The sequence below is a fragment of the Panthera tigris genome, chromosome B1 (genome assembly GCF_018350195.1).
Source record: "Panthera tigris isolate Pti1 chromosome B1, P.tigris_Pti1_mat1.1, whole genome shotgun sequence".
Taxonomy (NCBI): domain Eukaryota; kingdom Metazoa; phylum Chordata; class Mammalia; order Carnivora; family Felidae; genus Panthera; species Panthera tigris.
This window is the reverse complement of record NC_056663.1, coordinates 157,681,253-157,693,614: the sequence shown is the minus strand read 5'-3', so window position 1 is coordinate 157,693,614 and position 12,362 is coordinate 157,681,253.

Sequence of the window (12,362 nt, the reverse complement as noted above, 5' to 3'; positions counted from 1 at the left end):
AATTTGGACAATAGAGTATCCTTGTTGAAAACAACCAATAAATGTATTTGTAGAGGAATGGGTATAGGGCCAATCCTGGGCTAGGTCCCCTATGTCTTGGAGATACAAAAACAAGTATTAGATATGCTTTCCTGAACTGGGGATTTTTAGGCAAGGTTATAGAAACAAAATTTACATTATGTGTTTGAAAAGTGTGAGGCACCATATTAAATAAATACATTCTACCTTGTTAGGAATGATGGAACTTGCTAGAAGGCAGAAATCAATGTAAACTAGAATACTAGAATATTCTGGTTAGTCTTTGAAAACAGATGAGGGTATAGATAATCTGGAAAAGGAGATGAGCAATGCAGTACAAACTAAGACACAGCACATGAAATTGTACAAGTGACACCAAAATCTGTAGACAAGTTCAGAAAATCTCTAAAATTGTATTTGTTTGTGGTCAGCAGAGGATGCTGAAAAATGGTCTCTCACTAACCAAGGCTAATGGTATCAGAGTTTTGTTCACTTGTTTATTCTTCTCACCATTTAATAACTTACTGTGTCATAAATAGCATCCAGGTTTTGATAAGGAACCATCACCCATGGGCATCAAGGCAAACAAAGTAAACATTTATAAGGAGCAGTTAGTTCCTTTCTTCCTGGCCTTGATTTTATTTACTCAATTAATTATTTAATCTTAACAAGGAACATAGCCTCCCTGTGCTCTCTTCATCCCTTTGAAGTAATCATCAGTGAAGGGAGGCAATGCAGTAAATGGATTCTGTATGGAGGGAGAAGAGAATTGTGGATAACTGTTGTCTTAAGTACCATGGCTATAACAGCAGCAGCTTGGTAATAATAATAAAAAAGTAATTTATACTGAGCACATCTTATGAAAGGTTATTATATAGAGAATGATGACTGGTTGTTCTCCATCACAAGTAGGCACAGAGAAAAGATGATCTGGATTTAAATATCAGTGGACTATATTATTGAAAGACATGGTAATGTTTTCCCAGTAAGACTTTAACATAAATAAGAATGGTTATTCATCTGTCAAGAACATTTTAAGTTGAAGTCTATATTGGGCTAGGGGGATAGATTCAAAAATTATCTTCTATAAGTATTATCAGTATTTCTTTTTGTAGTTTGGAATCCTAGAGAGCTGATTCCTAGAATAATAGTTTATGTGTTTAGATAGTGCTTTAGATCATTATTTTGTTTTCATTTTGAGATGGATGCTTGGCTCCCCATATTCCAGTAGAGTAAATACACCTGGAGAGATGAATCAATGCCACACAGATAATTAATAATAGTGGAGTAGGAGCTCAAAACTAGGTCTTCTAACACCAAAATCAATGCCTAAATTGTAGCTTTGCCATGAAGGGCCTTTGAAAAATATTCTATAATGACCTTCAAATTATAGATAAAGAAACTGAAGCCACGATAGTTAAAATTACAAAAATTTAAAAGGAACAGAATTTGAATCTCCTGTCTTCCACACAAGTGTGCATTACACTAACTACAGCCCTACTTACCTCTGCTCTATATACAAACACAAATATGAATGAGTGCTTTATGCATCCATGCTCTCCTTGCACACCCAGTTAACAGCAGGGACATGACTCCCTCTTTCTACTCCTTTTTTTCCCTTTGGTAACAGGACAAAATATGAATGTCAAAGAATTCATAATGCTGTCCTCATCTCCTGCCTTCTAAAGATACAGTACTCATCATGCTGATTGGTTAACAGGCTTTGCTAATAAGTGTTAATATCTGATATTAGCGCTGATAGAGGTCAGAAGAAATCTGGAAGAAACCAGTCAAAAGAGTTAACTAACATTTCTATTAGAAAAGAAGGAGAGTGCTTTGGGGAAGGAGGCTGGATGAATGGGTGGGTGAGATGGTGAGGAGTGGTGTGGGAGGTAGAAATAGAGAAGAGATAAGTTTGTAAGCAACTGCTATGACAAGACGAACTCTCAGAAGAAACATGTCTACAGAATATTTTTAAGGAAATTTTGCTGTGTTGGTGTAGTTTAATCCCCTGCCTTTCTTGCTGATCTTCCACCACCTTTACAAGGGAATTCAGTAAAATCCTGCATTGCTCTTCAATGCTTTTAAAGCCAAGGTAATACTTCAATGGTCACTTTATGTGAACAAGAAGCTCAATTCTTTTGGCTTACTTATATTTATTTATTTTATTTTTATTTTTATTTTTTATTATTTTTAATTTACATCCAAATTAGTTAGTATATAGTGCAACAATGATTTCAGGAGTAGATTCCTTAGTACCCCTTACCCATTTAGCCCATCCCCCCTCCCACAACCCCTCCTGTAACCCTCAGTTTGTTCTCCATATTTATGAGTCTCTTCTGTTTTGTTCCCCTCCCTGTTTTTTATATTATTTTTGTTTCCCTTCCCTTATGTTCATCTGTTTTTTCTCTTAAAGTACTCATATGAGTGAAGTCATATGGTTTTTGTCTTTCTCTGACTAATTTCACACAGCATAATACCCTCCAGTTTCATCCACATAGTTGCAAATGGCAAGATTTCATTCTTTTTGATTGCTGAGTAATACTCCATTGTGTATGTGTGTGTGTGTGTGTGTGTGTGTGTGTATACACCACATCTTCTTATCCATTCATCCATTGATGGACATTGGGGTTCTTTCCATACTTTGGCTATTGTTGATAGTGCTGCTATAAACATTGGGGTGCATATGTCCCTTTGATACAGCATCTGTATCCCTTGGATAAATACCTAGTAGTGCAATTGCTGGGTTGTAGGGTAGTTCTATTTTTAGTTTCTTGAGGAACCTCCATACTGTTTTCCAGAGTAGCTGTACCTAGTTTGCTGTATAGGAATGCAACCGATTTCTGTGCATTGATTTTATATCCTGCAACTTTTCTGGATTCATGAATCAGTTCTAGCAGATTTTTGGTGGAATATTTTGGGTTTTCCATATAGAGTATCATGTCATCTGTGAAGAGTGAAAGTTTGACCTCCTCCTGGCCAATTTGGATGCCTTTATTTCTTTGTGTTTTATGATTGCAGAGGCTAAGACTTCCAACACTATGTTGAATAACAGTGGTGAGAGTGGACATCCCTGTCTTGTTCCTGACCTTAGGGGGAAAGCTCTGTTTTTCCCCATTGAGGGTGATATTAGCGTTGGGTTGTTCATATATGGACCTTTATGATTTCGAGGTATGCTCCTTCTATTCCTATTTTCTTGATGGTTTTTATCAAGAATGTATGGTGTATTTTATCAAATTCTTTCTCTGGATCGATTGAGAGGATCATATGGTTCTTGTCCTTTCTTTATTGATGTGATGAATCATGTTAATTGTTTTGTGGATATTGAACATACCTTGCATTCCAGGTATAAATCCCACTTGGTCGTGGTGAATAAATTTTTTTAATGTATTGTTGGAGCTAATTGGCTAATATCTTGTTGAGGATTTTTGCATCCATGTTCATCAGGGAATTTGGTCTATAGTTCTCCTTTTTAGTGGGGTCTCTGTCTGGTTTTGGAATCAAGGTAATGCTGGCTTCATAGAAAGTTTGTAAGTTTTCCTTCCATTTTTATTTTTTGGAACACCTTCAAGAGAATAGGTGTTAACTCTTCCTTAAATGTTGGGTAGAATTCCTCTGGAAAGCCATCTGGCCCTGGACTCTTGTTTTTTGGCATATTTTTGATTACTAATTCAGTTTCCTTACTGGTTATGGGTCTGTTCAAATTTTCTATTTCTTCCTGTTTCAGTTTTGGTAGTGTATATGTTTCTAGGAATTTGTCCATTTCTTCCATTTTATTGGCATATAATTGCTCATAATATTCTCTTACTATTGTTCTTATTTCTGCTGTGTTGGTTGTGATCTCTCCTCTTTCATTCTTGATTTTATATGGGTCCTTTCCTTTTTCTGTTTGACCAAACTGGCTAGTGGTTTATCAATTTTGTTAATTCTTTCAAAGAATCAGCTTCTGGTTTCATTGATCTGTTGTACTGGGTTTTTTTTGTTTGTTTCAATAGCATTAATTTCTGCTCTAATCTTTATTATTTCCAGTTATTTGATGTTCTTTTGCCAGCTTTTTAAGGTGTAAGGTTAGGTTGTGTATCTGAGATCTTTCTTCCTTGTTTAGGAAGGCCTGGATTGCTATATACTTTTCCTCTTATGACCGCCCTTGCTGTGTCCCAGAGGTTTTGGGTTGTGGTGTTATCACTTTCATTGGCTTCCATATACTTTTAAATTTCCTCTTTAACTTCTTGGTTGGCTCATTCCTTCTTTAGTGGGATGTTCTTCAGTCTCCAAGTATTTGTTACATTTCCAAATTTTTTCTTGTGGTTGATTTCAAGTTTAATAGTGTTGTGGCCTGAAAATATGCATGGTATTCTCTCGATCTTTTTGTACTTACTTAGGGCTGATTTGTTTCCCAGTATATGGTCTATTATGGAGAATGTTCCATGTGCACTGGAGAAGAATGTATATTCCGCTGCTTTAGGATGAAATGTTCTGAATATATCTGTTAAGTCCATGGGTTCAGTGTGTCATTCAAAGCCATTGTTTCCTTGTTGATTTTTTTATTAGATGATCTGTCCACTTCTGTGAGTGGGGTGTTGAAGTCTCCTACTATTATGGTATTACTATCGATGAGTTTATGTTTGTGATTAATTGATTTTTATGTTTGGGCACTTGCACATTCGGTGCATAATTGTTTATAATTGTTAGGTCTTCTTGGTGGATAGACCCCTTGATTATGATATAATGCCCTTCTGCATCTTTTGATACAGTCTTTATTTTAAAGTCTAGATTGTCTGATATAAGTATGGCTACTCTGGCTTTCTTTTGTTGATCATTAGCATGATAGATGGTTCTCTATCCCCTTACTTTCAATCTGAAGGTGTCTTTAGGTCTAAAGTGGGTCTCATGTAAACAGCATATAGATGGATCTTGTTTTTTATCCATTCTGTTACCCTATGTCTTTTGATTGGAGCATTGAGTTCATCGACGTTTAGAGTGAGTTCTGAAAGATATGAATTTATTGTCATTGTGTTTCTTGTAGAATTAGAGTTTCTGGTGGTGTTCTCTGGTCCTTTCTAGTCTTTGTTGCTTTAGGTCTTTTTTTTTTTCATCTTTTCTCCCCTCAGAGAGTCCCCCTTAAAATTTCTTGCAGGGCTGGTTTAGTGGTCACAAACTCCTTTAATTTTTGTTTGTCTGGGAAACTGTTTATCTCTCCTTCTATTCTGAATGACAGCCTTGCTGGATAAAGAATTCTTGGTTGTATATTTTTCTGATTCAGCACATTGAATGTATCCTGCCACTCCTTTCTGGCCTGCCAAGTTTCTGTGGATAGGTCTGCTGCAAACTTGATCTGTCTTTCCTTGTAAGTTAGGGACTTTTTTTCCCTTGCTTCTTTCTTGATTCTCTCCTTGCCTGAGTATTTTGTGAATTTGACTATGATATGCCTTGTTGATGGCTGGTTTTTGTTGAATCTAATGGGGGTCCTCTGTGCTTTCTGGATTTTTATGTCTATGTCTTTCCCCAGGTTAGGAAAGTTTTCTGCTATGATTTGCTCACATAACCCTTCTACCCTATTTCTCTTTCTTCTTCTTCTGGGACCCCCATGATTCTGATGTTGTTCCTTTTTAATGAGTCACTGATTTCTCTGATTTTTAAATCGTGCTCTTTTGCCTTAATCTCCCTCTTTTTTTCTGCTTCATTATTCTCCATAAGTTTGTCCTCTATATTGCTGGTTCTCTGTTCTGCCTCATCCATCCTTGCCGCTGCGGCATCCATCCATGATTGCAGCTCAGTTATAACATTTTTCATTTCATTCTGACTAGTTTTTACTTCTTTTATCTCTGCAGAAAGTGATTCTAATCTATTTTCGATTCCAGCTAGTATTATTATCGTGATTCTAAATTCTGGTTCATACATCTTGCTTGTATCTGTGTTGGTTAAATCCCTGGCTGTCGTTTCTTTGTGCTCTTTCTTTTGGGGTGAATTCCTTCATTTTGTCATTTTGAAGGGAGAAAAGGAATTAATGAGGTAGAAAAATTAAAATAAAAAAAGTAAAATTAAGAAAATATTAAAATTAAATATTAAACACATACAATCGAATAAATGATGCTAGATCCTAGGTGTGTTTTGGTCTAGGTGTTGAAAGTGGCTTGACAGATTAGAGATAAAAAGGGGGGAAAAAAGGAAATCGTTTGAGAATTTGAAAAGAATGAATACACTGAAGTAGACTAAAATGAGATGATGGAAGTAAAAGAAAATTTGAAAAAATTTACACAAAAGTAAAGAATATACTAGAAAGAAACTAAAGAAAAATATTTTTAATAAAAATTAAAAATAAAAATGAATTTTTTCTTTCTGTATTCAAGAAAAAGAAAAGAAACGAGAAAGAGAAAAAAGAGGGGGAAAAAAAGGAAATCGTTTGAAAATATGAAAAAGTGAATACACTGTAGTAGACTAAAAGAAAATGATGGAAGTAAAATAGAATTTGAAAAAATTTACATAAAAATAAAAACCATAGTAAAAAATTAAAGAAAAATATTTTTAATAGAAATTGAAAGTAAAAATGAAGTTTTTCTCTTTCTGCTTTCAAGAAAAAGAAAAGAAACAAAAAATAGGAAAAGGAAAAAGAAAAAAGAAATCGTTTGAAAATTTGAAAAAGTGAATACACTGAAGTAGACTAAAATAAAATGATGGAAGTAAAATAGAATTTGAAAAAATTTACAAAAAATTTAAAAAATATAGTGAAAAAAGTAAAGAAAATATTTTTAATAAAAATTGAAAAGAAAAATGAATTTTTTCTCTTTCTGTATTCAAGAAAACGAAAAGTAGTGAAAAAGAGAAAAAAAAGAAAGAAAATTGAATAGATGGACCTGCTACCGAATTGAAATAGGACTGAAATTACTTCATTTTCCCCTAGAAGTCAGACTATGAAGTGCTTTATAGTCCATAAACTAAGTAGGCAGTGATACTTGTGTTCTTGAAGAGTGAGGTTGGCCCAGTTGGGCGGGGCTCAGTGTAATGGCTCTGTTCTCCACTAGATGGCGCTGCTAGCCTACTGGGGTGGGGTGTTGCCGCGCTTGTAGTTGCGTATGCGCATGCGCAGTAATGGTGAAAATGGCATCACCCAGGTATCCAGTCTCTAGTATTGGAAGGAACTCTGTTCTCCCTGATCAGCAGTCGCGCACCTGTCCTCTGTCTTCGGCTTTCATCCACTCCCCGCTTCTTCACTGTCCGTGACCAAGCCCCAGGCAGTACCTCTCTCCAGAGTTTTGTCTCAGATGCGGCTGTTCTCCCGGCTCTGTTACTTCTGAAGGACTGTGGCTTTGTCCTCTTCTGCTGAATGGTCTTACTGAGCAATGGCCGGATGCCGGCTGCACCCAGGAACGCTTGCGGGACCGTGCTGCTGCCAGTGCCCCGAGACTATGGCGAGGTGCCAGTCCGCCCCAGAAAAAGTTCGCCAGATAGTGTAGCAGCAGCGTTTCAGGGACTATGGAAAATCACAACACACATCTGGCACCAGGATTCACCCTTAACGATCTTGTTCCAGCACCAGCGAATGTAGCCGTTTTCTGGGGTCTGCTGGGACCAGGTGGCTTCAACAGTCTCTACCAAATGTCCTTCCAGCAGTGGAACCGCTTTTCCCCATGTGGCTCGAGAACCTCCCGGACTCCATTCTGTTCCTGAGGATTCGCCCTTCCCACCAGAGCAACACCAGGTATTGAGCTGCGGAGTTGCAGACTTTGCACTCCCCTTGTTTACAGTCTTAATGGAATTTAAACCCTCTCCTTTCTCCTTTCTCCCTTTTTAGTTTAGTCCCTGCGGCTGTTTCCAATTTCCCACTTTCTCTTCAGCTGCTTCTAGGGAGGGGTGCTTTTCCCGAATTCTCCCCACCCCAGTCTCCGTCCTCTCTCCACCTGCAAAAGCAGCTCCCTGCCCGCCGCAGGCTTCTCTCTCCCCAAGTTCACCTCTCCGCACCACGTACCTGCTGAATTCGGTTCAGGTTGTGCAGATTGTTGTGTTAATCCTCCGATCAGTTTTCTAGGTGTGTAGGATGTTTTAGTGTTGGTCTGGCTGTATTTCATAGATGTAAGACACACAGTCTTAATGAAATTTAAATCCTTTCCTTTCTCCTTTGTCCCTTTTTAGTTCACTCCCTGTAGCTGTTTCCAATTTTCCACTTTCTCTCCAGCTGCTTTTGGGGAGGGGTGCTTTTCCCATATTCTCCCTCTGTCTGCGTCCTCTCTCCGCCTTTAGAAACACTTCCCTGCCCGGCAGGGCTTCTTTCTCCCCAAGTTCACCTCTCTGCGTCACGTACCTGCTGAATCTTTGGTTCAGGTTGTGCAGATTGTTGTGTTAATCCTCTAGTCAGTTTTCTAGGTGTGCAGGATGGTTTAGTGTTGGTCTGGCTGTGTTTCATGGATGCGAGATACACAAAAAACTTCCATGGTGTTCCGCCCTATATTTATATTTATATTTATATTTATATTTATATTTATATTTATATTTTATATGTATATCTTTAAACAACAAATCTCATGCCTAAATTTAAATTTTTATTATCATAAAATACTAATTAATTTTATAATTTTGCATGTATGTGTGTATGTATGTACTACTTTGGAAATTGAAGGGCCCATTGCTTTTAGCTAGAAAAGGATATTATGGTTTCTCTTTGTCAATATCTTTCCTGTTCTAGTTTGTCTTCCTCTACCCTGTATATTCACTTTTTTACTTTATCACTTCATGCTTAAAATCTACCTTAAAAATAAAAGCTGTACTCCTCCTTTGGCATATAAAAACCGTCATTGTCTACCCACAACCTGACCAGTCATGTCTCCTTCTAGAGAGCATGTGCCAAATAGCCTCAATACATGATACACTGTACCACTTTAAAGCCCTAAGCATGTTGCTATTCCTTCTTGTCAATGACTTTTGTATATATCATTTATATGCATATTTGTATATATCATTTATATATACAAATATATATTTATGTATATATATTTTTTCTGTTTGCTTTTTATTTTTTATCTGATAAATATAATCTTTAAAATGCAGCATAAATTCCATTTGTGTGTCTTCCCTGTATCCCCAAGGCACAGAAAGCTATCGCCTTATTTGTATAGTCTAAGGTTTTGGGGCAACCCTTTGTCATGGCACATATCACAATAGTGTGTAGTGACCCTCTTCATACCTAGCTTCTGCTGGTTTTGAGGACAGGGACCATGTCTTTTTTACATTTGTTTGCTAAGAACAGCACATGACATATAGTAGGCACTATGACAATTTTACTGAGATAGATTGAATTTGTTTGACATCCTAAACAAATTACTTGATATTTCCACATGGTTAAAATCAGAGGATTTCAGGGGGGAAAAAAGAAACATCATGCATCACAATTCTTCTTAGGACATATTCCTCCATTCCTTCATTTATGCAAATATGGTTGATGGGCTCCTTACTGGAGGTAGAATGTTTTTTAAGACTGGTTAGTCCTTTGTCATCTATTGGAGAAGGTGGTTTACTGAAGCCTTGTTTACAAAGAGCCACGTTTTCTGAGATTCTGTGTTGTAACATATTTTGAGGAGTGGACTGCCACCAAATGGAGGTAGATGTTAAACAAAGGAAATGGGATGTCCCCAGGTTATGGGGTGCTGAGTACCACACAGGTGATGGAGAAGACAGGTGGACACTACAAACGTCTGTAGGAACATTACCGATTCCTAAATTAGAGCTCATTTAGATTCTGGAATTCTCTTTACTGTGTGGTCTACTGGTGAGGTGGCCTAGAACAGAATCATTCCATTCATCTTGACCCCTACCATCTAAGATCTTTAAAGAAGTGAAGACTGGTTAACATCAATTAAATGGGGGAGAAAATAGGGCAGTTTGTGTAGTGTGTTAGAAGGAGGAAATGGGGTGTGTTGTTATCACATGTGTATAATCCATCCTTTGTGCCTAGTTTATAATAGTTTTAGGTCCATTTTAGCATTAACTGTGTCCGGAATCCCCTTCTCTCCTGGGGCTTTCCCTTTACAACTGGATGCCCTGAGATGATTTCCAGGCTCCTCTTATAATTTAGACTCTTGTAAATGGACTCTTTTGTGGCATTTTAAGGACAAGTTTACCTTCAAGGTCCAGAAGGAGAGAAATGTGTCTTATCTCCACTGCTGACCTATTAATTTTGCAAGTCCAAAATTAGAAAGTAGTAAGATGGAGTAAAATACTTTCTGCATTCTCTTCAACATTATCTCCACCAGAACATTACACATTTCTATAGGTATCCAGATACCAATTTATAATACAAACCCTGCAGTATGAACCTGACAACTATTATGAAAGAACAAACAGCCACTGAAGAGTCATTTGCTCAGGAAAATTTTACTTTGCTCTTGTCAGTGCCTCAGCCAATATCTTATCCTCTGGAAGTTGCCCTCATTGCTTAGAGAAATCTTTTGTTGCAAATGTGCTACAAGCTGATAAACTCAGTCCTGGAGTCTTGTATTTTCTATGTTTGATATTCCATTAGGAACTACAGTGGCTTCCCCCACCGCTCACCCTTTTTCTTTTTAGTTTGGCCTCTGATGGTGATAGCAGGTATCTCTCTTTCAATTTAAGTATAATTGAACTTGAGATTAGCTGCTTACAGATGCTGGTAAACCTTACCATGTGTTACCTAAGAACAAATTCTAACTTCAGTTTGAATAGCACCTTTCACATCAGTGCCTCAAATTGCTTCACAGTAATACATCATCAATATTTCACAACGTGGCATCAGTGAGCAGCATATTCAATGACTCAGCCATCACTTCAAATAATCTAGAGAAGCAACAACCAGAGGAAAGCAGGTCTTCTTTTTCTCTGTACAGATGAAAGATACAGATTTAATATTTCCAAGTGTTTGTTTTATCCTTAAACCATGTTTAGATGAACAATCTAGCAGAAACGTGCAAAAAATGAAAAAAAAATCTGTCCTAGAGGCACTATTCATATTTGCATCAGTAAATCCAAATCAAACAAATACACAAACAAGCACCTGCTCTATACATTTACCTGATATTTCATTTGACACTATAGCTTTAAATAAAATCTATGAAACCTTTTTAAAATTTAGAGTAAAATTTTTATTTTATTTGAAAAATTAATTAATAAGATAATTCCTAATTACTACCTGGGAATGCAAAAGCTAGGAACAAGAAAGGTCATTCTGTGTTTCTTTCTCCTCTTCCTCCCCACATCCAGTACTCATCTTAATGCCTCTGGAATCCATATTATTTTTTCCCATCCTATTGCCATATCCATATTTCAGGTACTCCTTTTTTTTCAAGTTTTTAAAAATATTTATTTATTATTGAGAGACAGAGAGAGAGCATGAGCAGGGGAAGGGCAGAGAGAAGAGGAGACACAGAATCCTTAGCAGGCTCCAGGCTCTGAGCTGTCAGCACAGAACCTGACGCGGGGCTTGAACTCACAAACCAGAAGATCATGACCCGAGTTGAAGTCAGACGCTTAACTGACTGAGCCACCCAGGTGCCCAACTCCTTTTTAATTTGAATCATCTCCACATTTACCTGTCGGGTTTCTTCAGTCTAGTTTTTGGTTGAGTGTCTTACCATACCACCCTATATATTCCTCACAGTAAGTGCTAGAGTAAATTTTCTATAACTTAAATGGACAGTGTATCTCTATTCAGCTAAAAATACCTTCCAGTGATTCTTCATAGATTTCAGGATGTTTAAAATCCTTAACATGGCACAGAGGCCTTTTGTGAAATGACCTCTGCCAGCATTTCCATGCAAACATCCTTTTATTCACAAAATGAGCACCCACATTGCCCCAACATATTGAACTCTTTGTAGTTCCTTTCAAAGGTCAACCTTTCTGTTATCTCTGGACTTTTGAACACATTGAACGTATAACCAAAAATGTATAATATTCTGCTTACTCCATTTTCTCCCTTACTAGGGCAGGATCCGTTGCATTCAGTCATCAGTGCCTGATATCTGATATGTAATACCTGATTTCTGAATTGAATGTAACTTAATAGGAAGCAATAAAACTTCTACACCACTCATATCCTCTGTTTATTGAACGAAGCTAGATATAGATAGTAATAGTGAAAATTTTAATTCTTAGTATTTTACAGAAGTTATGAACCTCTTTTAGAATCTGTTGAAAGCTACAGATTCTCTTTGCATGATAAAACACATGGATAATCCTACATGCACAATGTTTTATACAGCTTCAGAAAGTTCATAATAATCTTGAATTCAATTTAGGGATTTCTAGCTAAAGCCCACTGCTCTAAGGCATTCTCATGTTGATAAACATACCATTGGAGAGTTTACTCATTTGGTTGA